Raw genomic sequence first — 13,159 nt, forward strand, 5'->3', positions numbered from 1 at the left:
CCTCCACATGATAAAGTCACTGTTACTTGACTCAATTCAATTCCCTTAAGCATACAATCATTGTTACAACACCAGGACTCAAGTCTTCACTGTATATAATGTATCTGCCAACTGTCTGCTTTTCAGCAGTCTCCAAGTCAGCTTGCAACCACAAGCTCCAAGAGCATTCACATCAACCTCAGTAACTCCAGCTCTGCCTCACCTGCTGAGACCCTCATTCATGTCTATGTTTCCTTTATATGTGACTATTCCAATCTTCCACAGTCCATGAACTTGAGTCCAACAATATAAGGGCTTGCATGGATAACAGTGTAAGAAATAGAAACAGGGGTATATTACATAACCTCTCAAGCTTTCTCCGCCATCCAAGAGGATTAAGGATGAGTATATATATCACCTCCACTATCCCGTCCTGTATCCACACCCCATAATTCCCAAAAGTCCTGAATGTATTTCTGAGCACCCATATCTCCGGTAGAGAATTCCAGAGATACATAGCCTTCTGATTGAAGATATTACTCCTTATCTCAGCCCTAAATGTTGAACTTATTATCCTGAGACCAAGTCCTAATTCTGGACTCTCCAGCCAGACGTGGCACTCTTGCACCTGTTACCCTGTCAAGGTTAACTTTTCAACGTTTACTCAGCACAGGAACTAATCTAGCGGACATTCTTTGCATCAACTCCAAGGCAAAAATATATGTTTCCTGATATAAGGAGATCAAAACTGTGAACAATACCCCAGGTGTGAACATAAGAAATAGGAGCAGGAGGACACCCATAAGACCCCTCAAGCCTACTCCATCTTTCAAAGAATTGGAGCTGAACTTCTACATCAGTCCCACTTTCTCATCCTGCCTCAATACCCTGTGATTCCTGCAGTGCCCAAAAATCCATTGATCTCAGTTTTGTACATATTCAGCGCTGAGTATCCATAAACCCTTAGGATAAAGAATTCCAGGATTCAAAAGAGCCCTATTGCAGCAATCTTTCCTTACTCTGATACTCCAACTCCTATGCAATACATATTAACAAACAACTTGCCTTCTTAATTGCATGCTGTATCTGCATATTAACTCACCCTCGCTCACACCGGCTCGAGTTCACCCATCATTCCTATGCTCACTGACCTTCATTGGTTCCTGACCCAGCAACAGCTCAATTTAGAAATTCACGTCCTTGTTTTGAAATCCCTCCCTATCTCGAGAACCTGAAAACTCCTCACTTCTCGAATTCTTTTTTTAAATATAAATTTAAAGTACCCAATTCTTTTTTTTCCAATTAAGGAGCAAATTTGGCATGGCCAATCTACCTACCCTGCACATCATTGGGCTGTGGGAGTGAGACCCACGCAGACATGGGAAGAATTTGCAAACTCCACACAGACAGTGACCCGTGGCTGGGATCGGATCTGGGTCCTCAGTGCCATGAGGCAGCAATGCTAACCACTGTGCCACTGTGCCACCCTCACTTCTCTCATTTTGACATTAATGTAGTATAAGGACCCAGAACTCGGGTTAGTGTTATGTTGAGCAGAGACGTGTGAAGACCGAGATATGGAAATAGCCTCTTGCCAGTACCCTTTTATCTTATATCTGTATATAGTTACAAATAGTTGGCAAAGACTTGCTCGTAACCGACAGAAGATGACAAAGGCTTCTTTAAGCGACATTGTTCTGTAAACCAACATCCAACCTAAAAATAAGCATTGCTGATTTTAGTTGCTCTACCATTTTCAGCCTTGCCTTCCTCGGTCTAAACCCTGAGCTCCAGAATTCCCTCCAATAATCTAGTCACTCTCTCTCTCTTTTCTTTTAATGCTCACTTTAAAATTAACTCTTTGACTAAGCTTTGGCCCACTATCTCCTTGGGCTTGGTGTGAAATTGTTTGATAATGCTCCTTGGGACATTTTATTACAGCAAATGCACTACACAAATCCATGTTGCTGTTGATGTTTCACTGACACTGTGTGAGCAGTACAGAAGTTGGCTGGAAACTGTTGGCAGAGTTGCAAGGGTGATAATAGTAACAAAGAAATATTGAAAGGAGTTCCTTGTAGTTCTGAAGGCTGGCAATTTAAATAATATTCAGAATGTAGAATTTGTTAAGCCTCAGGGGCGAAATTCTCCCGAAACGGCGCGATGTCCGCCGACTGGCGCCCAAAACGGCGCCAATCAGACGGGCATCGCGCCGCCCCAAAGGTGCGGAATGCTCTGCATCTTTGGGGGCCGAGCCCCAACATTGAGGGGCTAGGCCGACGCCAGAGGAATTTCCGCCCCGCCAGCTGGCGGAAACGGCCTTTGTTGCCCCGCCAGCTTGCGCGGAAATGACATCTCGGGGCAGCGCATGCGCGGGAGCATCAGCGGTCCCATGGTGGAGACCGTGGCGGAGGCGGAAGGGAAAGAGTGCCCCCACGGCACAGGCCCGCCCGCGGATCGGTGGGCCCCGATCGCGGGCCAGGCCACCGTGGGGGCACCCCCCGGGGCCAGATCGGCCCGCCCCCCCCCCCCCCCCCAGGACCCCGGAGCCTGCCCACGCCGCCTTGTCCCGCTGTTCAAAAGGTGGTTTAATCCACGCCGGCGGGACAGGCAATTTATCGGTGGGACTTCGGCCCATCCGGGCCGGAGAATCCAACGGGGGGGCCCGCCAACTGGCGCGGCCCGATTCCCGCCCCCGGCGAATATCCGGTACCAGAGACTTCGGCAACCAGCGGGGGCGGGATTCACGGCAGCCCCCGGCGATTCTCCGACCCGGCGGGGGGTCGGAGAATGACGCCCCAGAGATCAGACTGAAAATTCTTCATATGGTGGCCTTGTTTCAAAAGTGAGACCTGATACAGATACATTTATACTGTATTAAGCAAGAATAAACCTTGCACTTGGACCCAATGCAGACCATGAATGCATCCACACCAGCAGAAGTAAGATTTTATTTCACTGTATTTATGGTGTTATCATTCAAACTTCTTTTGTGCAAGAGGAAAGTGCAAAGTGTGTCATCAGGGAAATAGAACAACAGTGGCTAAATTCAAAAACCACTGAAATCGACAGCAAGGATCACAATGCTCAATTAATCCTCACCCCATTATTGAAATACAGCTGGTGTGCTATCTTCATTCTCTGCTTATTAGAATAATTGCTGCATCCAGCCAATGCTGTCCCTGCTATTCATTGCATGATTGCATCAGCAGATGCCCAAAATTGTAAAATTGTAAATTCTAGCACTTCTCAAAGCTAGCCTGCACCTTTTAATGCACCTCTTAAAGTGGAGACACACTTTGGTTGCAAATTCGGTGCTAGGAACTGAACAGGACCATGAAAGAATGGCACACCATAAAAAAGAGCAGCTGCCAAGGTTTTCTGAAGCTGCACTCGAGGCCTTGTTGGAGAAGATGGAAAAGAAGACGGCAGCAGGAACTAACCAGATGGGAAAACGGGAAAATGGGAAATCCTAATCCCCATGAAGGAGGTGGTTCTGGCCTATATTAGGATGGCCAATGTTGAGGCCATGGCCAGCGGCAGAGCCGAAACCATCAAAGATGACAGCATCCTCACACTAATTTCTGAAAAATGTTCGTCCTTTCTCAGAATTACAAAGCCGATATGCAGAGTGGGCAGGGCAAGTCTCCAATCCATCCCTTCCCCTTGCTTGCTCCAAAAAGCAATTCACATTGAATCCGATTCGTGGTCCCCACAAAAGAGACATACTGGGTCCAAGCTGACAAGAACAGTTACACCTGATCTCATGCTTGATCTTAGTCAAAAGAAGGAGAAGCAATCCTCATCCTCCTTCTCACATTCCCCTCATCCAATGATCACTGTGGCTTACAAGCTGCAAACGGCATATGCCCCAGATTTTCCTCCTGTCCGATGCACAACCTTACCATTTTGCCTTTTACTTTTCAGAAAAAGTGCACCCTGGACAGGCAGCGGAGGAGCAGCGAAAAGGCAGTGATGATGAAAAAACAGCACGATCACTTGATTTCAGACTTGCAGACAAATGCTCAGATTCTGACTCCGCATGATTATAGTCTCGATTAGAGGCAGGATCGGCCCATAGTGAGACACCACAGGCACATGCGCACTGCAGCCAGAGTGCTGGTAAGTTGCCAGTTCATCGGAGGGCACAAGTTAAGGCCACATTGTGGCCATATTTTGACTAGTCACATGATCATATGTTCGTCATGCTGGACATGATTGCTGGCCTTGCAGTAGGGTAAAAGGCTGTCATAGCTGCCACGCTTATCCTCTGCACAGCCATGAGATCAAGTTCTGGCATAACGATTATTGAATACTATTAGAAACTTCCATGCAAAAGCAACAACATACATCAAATTTTATACACAGCAGTGTATAGGTGCCCTGTTTTCAGGGTTACCTACTTCATCAATTACCTCACAGAAAGCTGCAGGACCACACTGTGTTCCAAAATATGGCCATATGTGACCTTGTCCTGAATCCCATAGCCTTCATGAACAGAGATGAGATCCATTCCATTACTCTGCAGCTGGCTCGTAACCAAAAGCACAAAATTATGCACATGACTGCCTGTGACAATGGGAGCAGTCCTGACTCATTTTCTGATAATCTACAGTGTCCAGACAGGACAGATGACTCCTCAGTGTCAAAAGAATATCTTCTTCTCCAGCAAATGACCCCCATGGCTTTTCTAAAGTTTTACCAAACATTGGTTAGACAACACTTGTAGCACTGTGTACCGTCCTGTTTCTCATATTCTCTAGAGCCCCTGGAGAGAGTACAAAATGACTTACAAGGATGACATTGGAGCTGAAACATTATCTCTAAGGAACAGGCTGGGACCCTTTTCGCCTGAAAAGAAAAGGCTGGGGTGACCTGTTAGAAATGTTGAAAATTATAAAGATTTTGCGAGACAGAGAAAATGTTCTCACATGTGAGCAAAACTAGAGACTACCAAATGAGGTAGTCACAAAGAATAGGGAGTCCGGAAGAAACATTTGCAGCCAGAGAGTGAGGTAAAAATATCACAGGGGACAGTTGTAAACATATAGAAGGGAAGGAAGACAAGAATTTGAGGGAGAAGAGAATAGAGGGTTCTGCGAATAGAGCGTAATTCCATGCAATAACCATGAACAAAAGCTGAAGAGTTATATTATTATATTTACATTGCTATCAAGATTATGGCTGAACATATCAGGAATAATTTTCACTTTGATAGAGGGAGGAAACTAGAAATAGTGAATCAGCTGCCTTTCATATAAGTGGCGCTGAATCTGCTATAATCAGGTTTCCACTCTGGTCAATTGCAAGCCACTTCCTGAGTTGTTACAAATCTCAAGTTGGGGGGTTATTGCAGCTTCACCTTATCAAAACCTTAAAAATCATTGAAGCCTATTGGTTAATCTGTCATACAAAGAGGGACTGGCTTGGGATAGGTATCCAGGTCACGGGTTTAAGCCCCTTTATTTTTGAAAATGTGACTTTTTCAACTTTCAGCTGACTGGAAACTTTTGAGAAGTTAACTGTGCCAGAGACCTACTCGCGAACCGAGACCATGGAATAATTGCAACATCGACAGCTGACAACATCCAAGAAACTAGTTCATCCAAATTGGTTGCAGCATTTAAAACCTTCACCTGAAGGACAATCAAAAGACACGTAATCATATATATTTTTGAATTGGACTCGGCAACTCCCCTTATTTCTGTGTATGTGAGTGTGCACACGTGAACATGCATGTTGCATGCGGGCTGAATGCTTGGCTTTGCATTTTTATTACTTTTTGGGGGGGTCTGTCATTAATATATTTGCTCTTTGACTGAAGAAAACCACGTTTGATGGGCTCCTTGTTGATCACAGCTTAAATAGTAAAGTACATTCTGATTTGGGAAAGGCTTTTCGTGAAAAAAACCCTGAAACTTTTGTTGAGACCAACTGACGTGATTGAATAGAGGGGAGCCACCCCCTCTTCACCCCTTCTCACCCAACCGTAACATCCATGCAACTATTGGTAGAGGAAAACGAGAAAATGTAGTATTCCGTTTATGATTATCTAAGGTGCCATTCTTATTTGTATACGCAGCAGGTCTGGACAGACACATATCATTCTTAAAAAATCCATTCATGGGATTTGAGCATCCCTGGCCAGACCAACATTATTTTTCTTCTTCATTCTTTTCCTATACCTAGAGAAACATGAGACAGGTAAAGCACATGCTCACATCTGGGGCGGGATTCTCCCCTACCCGGCGGGGCGGGGGTAGGGGCCAAGCCCTCACCTTGAGGGGCTAGGCCCGCGCCGGAGTGGTTTGCGATCCACTGGCTGGCGGGAAAGGCCTTTGGCGCCACGCCAGCCGGGGCCGAAAGGTCTTCGCCGGGCGACGCGGACCGGCGCATGCGCGGGAGCGTCAGCTGCTGCTGACGTCATCCCCGCGCATACGCAGGGAGGGGGTCACTTCCGCCTCTGCCATAGACCATGGCGAAGGCAGAAGAAAAAAATTCCCCCCACGGCACAGGCCCGCCCGCGGATCGGTGGGCCCCGATCACGGGCCAGGCCACCGTGGGGGCACCCCCCGGGGCCAGATCGCCCCGTGCCTCCCCCAGGACCCCGGAGCCTGCCCGCGCCGCCTTGTCCCGCCATTCAAAAGTTGGTTTAATCCACGCTGGCGGGACAGGCATTCCAGCAGCGGGACTTCGGCACATCGCGGGCCGGAGAATTGGCGGGGGTGGGCCCGCCGACCGGCGCGGCGCGATTCCCGCCCCAGCTGACCGGCGCGGCGCGATTCCCGCCCCCGCCGAATCTCTGGTGGCGGAGACTTCGGGACACGCCGGGGGCGGGATTCACGCCAGCCCCCGGCGATTCTCCGACCCGGCGTGGGGTTGGAGAATCCCGCCCCTGTTCCTGCATTTTCCTGGAACAAGTCGCCCGCCTGCAGCTAGGGCCCACAGCTTGAAGGGCGTCACTCCACATCAAGAGTGGCTGATCGAGAGATTTTAAAGCAACTAATTTTAAAGCAAAGTATCGCAGGTGCTGGATATTTGAAATAAAAACAGAAAAGGCTGGAAAAGCGGAGCAGGTCTGGCAGCATCTGTGGAGAGAGAAACAGAGTTAACGTTTCGAGTCTGTATGAATCGTTTTCAGAGCTGAGGAGAGTTAGGGATGTGCTGGATTCTATACTGTTGTAGATGGGATAGAGCAAAATAGAAGGTTAGGGATAGGTGGGAGCTCAGGAGAGATTGACAATAATGTCACGGACACAAGACAAAACGAGTGTTAATGGCAGCGTTAAAGACTAAAGAAGGTGTTAATAGTGACATTAAGGTAAGATAGCAGAATGTGCTAACAGCAGAACAAGGGTCAGCGCTCTGTGAAAACAAAATATAAAACAAGTTATAGGTGGTCCTGTGGTGAGAGGTGGCTCTCCAACTCTTACCCCCTGGGATATTGACACACTGGGAGAATTTAGAGGTTGATCATCAACCTGCATGGCGATGTTATGAAACACCTTCCTTGGTCATCAAGTCCACGGTGGGCTGAATGGCCCCCTTCTGTGCAGTGTGATCCTATGATTTTATATGCCTGCTGAACCTCATCAGCCATTTAGTTTATACACAATCATCAACATCTGGGCCGCCCGTTGATGTGGCCTATGCTGGTGGCCCCCATATTGGCAGAGAGTGCAAAGTCCTTCTCTTATCTGTCTTTTTCTGTTCCTCCCTCAGGTTGATAGCTAATCCCCAATCCCCCACTTCTCCTGTACAGGCATTTCTAATGCTGCTGGTCCTTATTGTTGCCTTCCATTACGCACAGGGGAGAAAGATATAGGGGTACGTTTTTCGAAACCGCCCACCATGGGAATCGACGTAGGTGAGACGGACAATTTGACGGACCATTTAAACGTCTATGGCCCTCGGGTGGGAATTTCTGGTCTCAGGGCAAAGGCGACTGGAAATTCTTGCCCATGGTATGGAATTTTCCAGCCCTGGCCACCAGCAGGTCCTTCCAGTCATATTGAAGTCAATGAATGGCCTTTTTCCTGGATCGTCACATCTGCTGCGCAAGAAAACACCCTTTCCCTTCTGCTTATAACCAGTGTAGTTTATTTTTGATAAGACTGATGTGTGCTCCCAACTCACCACCCACACTTTGGATGGAATTCACCCATCCTGCCCGTGGCGGGTTTGGTGGCAGGCAGGAATGGAGAATCTAACAAGACTCAGAAAGCCGGAAACTCGCCAGTGTAAAAGCACGTTTCAATTCTCCCAACGGCGGGTTAATGACGGTCTTCCCGCTGGCTGGTGGCATGAATACCATTTGTATTCATTTGCATCTCATGAATGTTCACAAAATCAGCTGCCCGCTGCAATCCCAAAGGTTTTCCAAAATTGCGTCATGCCAACAGGAAATTGCATTGGTCTGAAACCTGATTGATAAAGAGTTTGTGTGAATAAGGCAGTCCTCAATTCCCAAGAGGTTTTGAGGTGAGTGCAGCAAAGCCTACCTGCCTTTGTCCTGCGCTCTTCCTGATGTATTGAATACCGCTCTGCTGGGGCAGACCAGTCCTGCCCTTCAGCTCCATTCCCAGCAGATCTTCATGGACAACACCATGCTGTTGGACCCACAGACCCTCCTGTGTCACTGAGTCAGATCAGTACTGCGTGCTGCGCCTGGGGTTGGGCAGTACAGGGGTCTCCTTCCCCATGGTGCCACACATCAGTGTCTACCTGGACAGCACTATTCTGCGGGATTCATCAGTGACCACCCCGTCAGTTGACCCTCTCCGTCGCCATCGAAACATGCGTTGTCCATGAGCATGCCAGAAATCATTACTCCCGCATCAGGGCAGCAGAAACTGCAAAACTGGCCTCCCACGAGGCAGATAGGGTGCAGGCCATCGCAAAAATGCAAGGCCTGAGCATCGAGGAGAGTGGCCGTTTTGCGCGCTTTTCCTGGGTCCCTATGCATGCGCGCCACGACCGGGAGGACGATGAGGCCGAAGTCCCTACTGCGCATGTGCGAACGTCGGCCGACCGCTGACGTCAGCGTTATGACGTGTCCAAATTGTGGCTCCGCCCATTTAAAGCGGCAATGTCCAGCCAAAGGCAGGTGATGCCTGCAGTGTGGAAAGCCTGGGCATTATGCGGCCCTCTGCAGTTCCGCTCCACTGAGCAACAGCCAGCGATCCCAGCTGCAGCGCAGACGTGTCCGCTGCATACAACAAGGCATGCAGGATTCTGATCCCGAAAACCCGACGGACCCCGATGCTGACTGCCTCGAGTCTCCATATCGGGTGCGCTTCATCACCACGTGCGAGCTGGTCTCCACCGCACCTGCAAACCGCCTTTCAATCCTGAGTGTGGATCCTGACGACGAGTGGTGTGCCGTCATCATGGTCAACCAGTGTCGCTTCCGATTCAAATTGGACATTGGTGCGTCTGTGAATCTCATATCACAGTCAGACCTCGACAGCATCCGAAACCAACCTAGCATTCTTCCACCAGCCTGCCAGCTCCTTGACTACAATGGCAATGCCATAGCTGCCAGTGGATCGTGTCAGCTAGGTGTATCTCACAAGGCAATCAAGGCGACGTTAAGATTCGAGATCGTCCGGCCTGACAAGGCATCCCTGCTCGGTACTTGCGCATGCAAACTCCTAAATCTGGTCCAGCGAGTCCATGCCATGTCCTCTACACCTGCGACTGCCTCACCCAATGCGAACATACAGGCTGAAATAGATGACATTCTCACGCAATACCACCATGTGTTTGATGGGATGGGCACGCTCCCATATCGCTACAAGATACTACTCAAGCCGAATGCCACCCCAGTCATCCATGCACCACACCGGGTGCGGCTCCTCTCAAGGAGCGTCTGAAAACGCAGCTACGAGAGCTTCAAGACCAGGGCATAATTTCAAAGGTCACGGAACCAACAGACTGGGTCAGCTCCATGGTCTGCGTCAAGAAACCCTCTGGTGAACTCCGCGTTTGCATCGATCCCAAAGACCTGAATCGCAACATCATGCGAGAGCACTACCCGATCCCGAAACGAGAAGAATTAACCTGTGAGATGGCTCATGCAAAATTCTTCACCAAGCTGGATGCCTCACACCTCAGATACAGCTGGATGAGTCCAGTAGGAAGCTGTGCAAGTTTAACACTCCATTCGGCAGGTATTGCTACAACCGCATGCCTTTCGGTATCATTTCAGCTTCCGAAGTCTTTCATCGAATAATGGAGCAAATGATGGAGGGCATCGACGGGGTGAGAGTCTATGTGGACGACGTGATCAGCTGGTCCATGACGCCCGAGGATCACATCGCTCGCCTCAGACAGGTTTTCCAGAGGATCCACGAAAATGGCCTCCAGCTCAACAGAGCCAAATGCTCATTTGGTCGGTCCGCTATCAAGTTTCTGGGTGACCACATTTCACAGCAGGGTGTGCAACCTGACGCTAACAAGGTGCTGGCAATCAATGCCATGAAGACCCCAGAGGACAAAAAGGCGGTCTTACGTTTCCTTGGGATGGTAAATTTTCTCGGAAAATTCATTCCTAACATGGCATCCCACACCACAGCCCTCCAGCATCTCGTAAAAAAGTCCATAGTGTTCCAATGACTTCCTGCACATCAAGCGGAGTTGCTTGAGCTGAAGGCGAAGCTCACCACAGCCCCAATACTGGCGTTCTTTGATCCGACCAAGATAGCCACAGATGCAAGCCAGGATGGCATTGGGGCGGTGCTCCTCCAGAGAGACGACTCATCGTCCTGGGCTCCAGTGGCATATGCATCCACGGCCATGACTCCGACCGAACAATGGTATGCCCAGACCGAAAAAGAGTGCTTGGGTCTCCTGACAGGAATAGTCAAGTTTCATGACTACGTATACGGTCTGCCAAAGTTCACGGTGGAAACAGACCACAGGCCTTTAGTCCATATAATCCAGAAGGATTTAAATGATATGACACCTCGGCTGCAGCGAATTCTTCTTCGTCTCCGCCGATATGACTTCAAACTCGTCTACACACCGGGTAAGGAGCTGATCATCACGGATGCCCTATCCTGATCCATCACCACGCCATGTTAACAGGGCGACTTCATTCACCACATTGAGGCACAGGTGCAGTTGTGTGCCAACAGCCTCCCAGCCACTGATGAACGAGTTGTCCAAATACGTGAAGAAACTGCCAAAGATCCTCTACTGCAGCGTGTGATGCAACATTCCCCAAAGCATGCAAACCATGGTGCTCAGACAGATCCATGAGGGTCACCATGAGAAATGTCGGCGCGGAGCTCGGCAGGCAGTTTACTGGCCAGGCATCAGCCAGGACATTGCCAACACGGTCCTCAACTGCACAACATGCCAGGAATTCCAACCATCCCAGCCCAAGGAAACACTGCAACAGCACGAGATCGTGACCTCTCCGTGGTCCAAGGTGGGAATAGACCTCTTTCACGCAAATGGGCAAGATTACGTGCTTTTAGTCGACTACTTCTCCAGCTACCCGGAAGTGGTGAAACTGTCGGACCTCACGTCAAAGTCAGTCATCAAAGCCTGCAAAGAGACATTTGCCAGGCATGGGATACCACTCGCAGTAATGAGTGACAACGGTCCATGTTTCTACAGCCAAGAGTGGTCCGACTTTGCATAAGCCTACCACTTCAGTCACATCACATCCAGTCCCCATTACCCGCAATCAAACGGGAAGACCGAGAAGGGGATCCATATTGTCAAGCGGCTGCTTTGCAAGGCTGCAGCCTCAGCCTCTGATTTTAACCTGGCGCTGTTGGCATGCAGGGCAACCCCTCTGTCGACTGGTTTGTCTCCGGCGCAGCTGCTCATGAACCGCAACCTGCGGACGACTGTTCCAGCCATCCATGTTCCAGACCTTGACCGCCTCACGGTGCTGCAGGAAATGCAGCGATCCAGGGACAAGCAGAAGATCACGTGTGATGCTTATGCCACTGATCTGCCTGCGCTGACTCCAGAAAATGTTGTTCGCGTCCAGTTGCCTGAGGGAGGTTGGTCAGCCCCAGCTGTTGTCGTCAGACAGGCCGCCCCCACGTCTTTCGTTGTTCAAATGGCTGATGGCTCCTATTCTACGGCGCAACAGGAGGCGTGCGCAAAGTTCCCAGCCCACCGCCTGGCCGCACTTCTCCGCATGTCATCATGCCGCCTCAGGACATCTCGCACCACGTGGCCACCGATCTGGCAGCGATCCCGCCTGTCCAGGTGCCGGCATCCCCCCCTCCACCTCTGAGGCGATCGACAGGAATTTGTCGCCCGCCACAAAGACTGAATCTATAGAGTTGAATCCTGTAAATTGTGTTCAGTTTGCTCTGTATCTGCACGATAGACACGTTCCCATGTACATATGTTCATTGACTCACCACTTGTACATAGTCATACATGTATATACAGCCACATTCCAAAATTTATTTCAAAAAGGGGAGATGTCATAATATCCACTCATGTATATAATGAGATGCAGACAGGCAGTGATTGACACACAGGATAACCAATGAACATACACAACACAGAACAACCAGTCACCAGACAGGACACTACCACTATAAAACACATAAGGCATTAAGACTCTCCCTCTTCTCACAGGATATAGCTACAGAAATAGTTAGAGTGCACAAGGCCATGAGCACCATCTCCATGTGACAGAGAGCTAGTCTGGCCAAGCCAGTTAGAGGTTATCAATTTAGATTAATAGAGTGTCAACCCACAGCAGATTATGTACAGCAACCAGCATGTTCAATAAAGCAGTGTTGGACCATCTCCTGTGTCGGAAGCCTGTTTCTAGTCTCACTGCATCCAGTTGCAGTCAACATTAAACCAACTCAGATAACATATCACCTGCCACCTGCTACAGGGACGTGGCTGTGAGGTATTCTCCAGAAAGTGACCATGAGTCTAAACTTAAACTATGCCCCACCAAGTAGCATGTCTCTGCACGAGAGGAGGGTGCGGGTGAGCGCTGTGATGGTTCTTCCTGAGCCCACTCCCCCTCAGATGTGCTCCAGGGGCTCGGGGAGCTACTGGGCTGGCTCATTGGCCGCAGCTGCTGATACCTGCAGAACTCAAAAGGACAGTTTTAGTGGGTAAGCTGAAGCTAATTCAGAATACATTGCACTCAGTGTGAACTGCAGGATTGGGTGAATTGATGGAGCTG

Source organism: Scyliorhinus torazame, chromosome 10 (genome assembly GCF_047496885.1).
Source record: "Scyliorhinus torazame isolate Kashiwa2021f chromosome 10, sScyTor2.1, whole genome shotgun sequence".
NCBI classification, from domain to species: domain Eukaryota; kingdom Metazoa; phylum Chordata; class Chondrichthyes; order Carcharhiniformes; family Scyliorhinidae; genus Scyliorhinus; species Scyliorhinus torazame.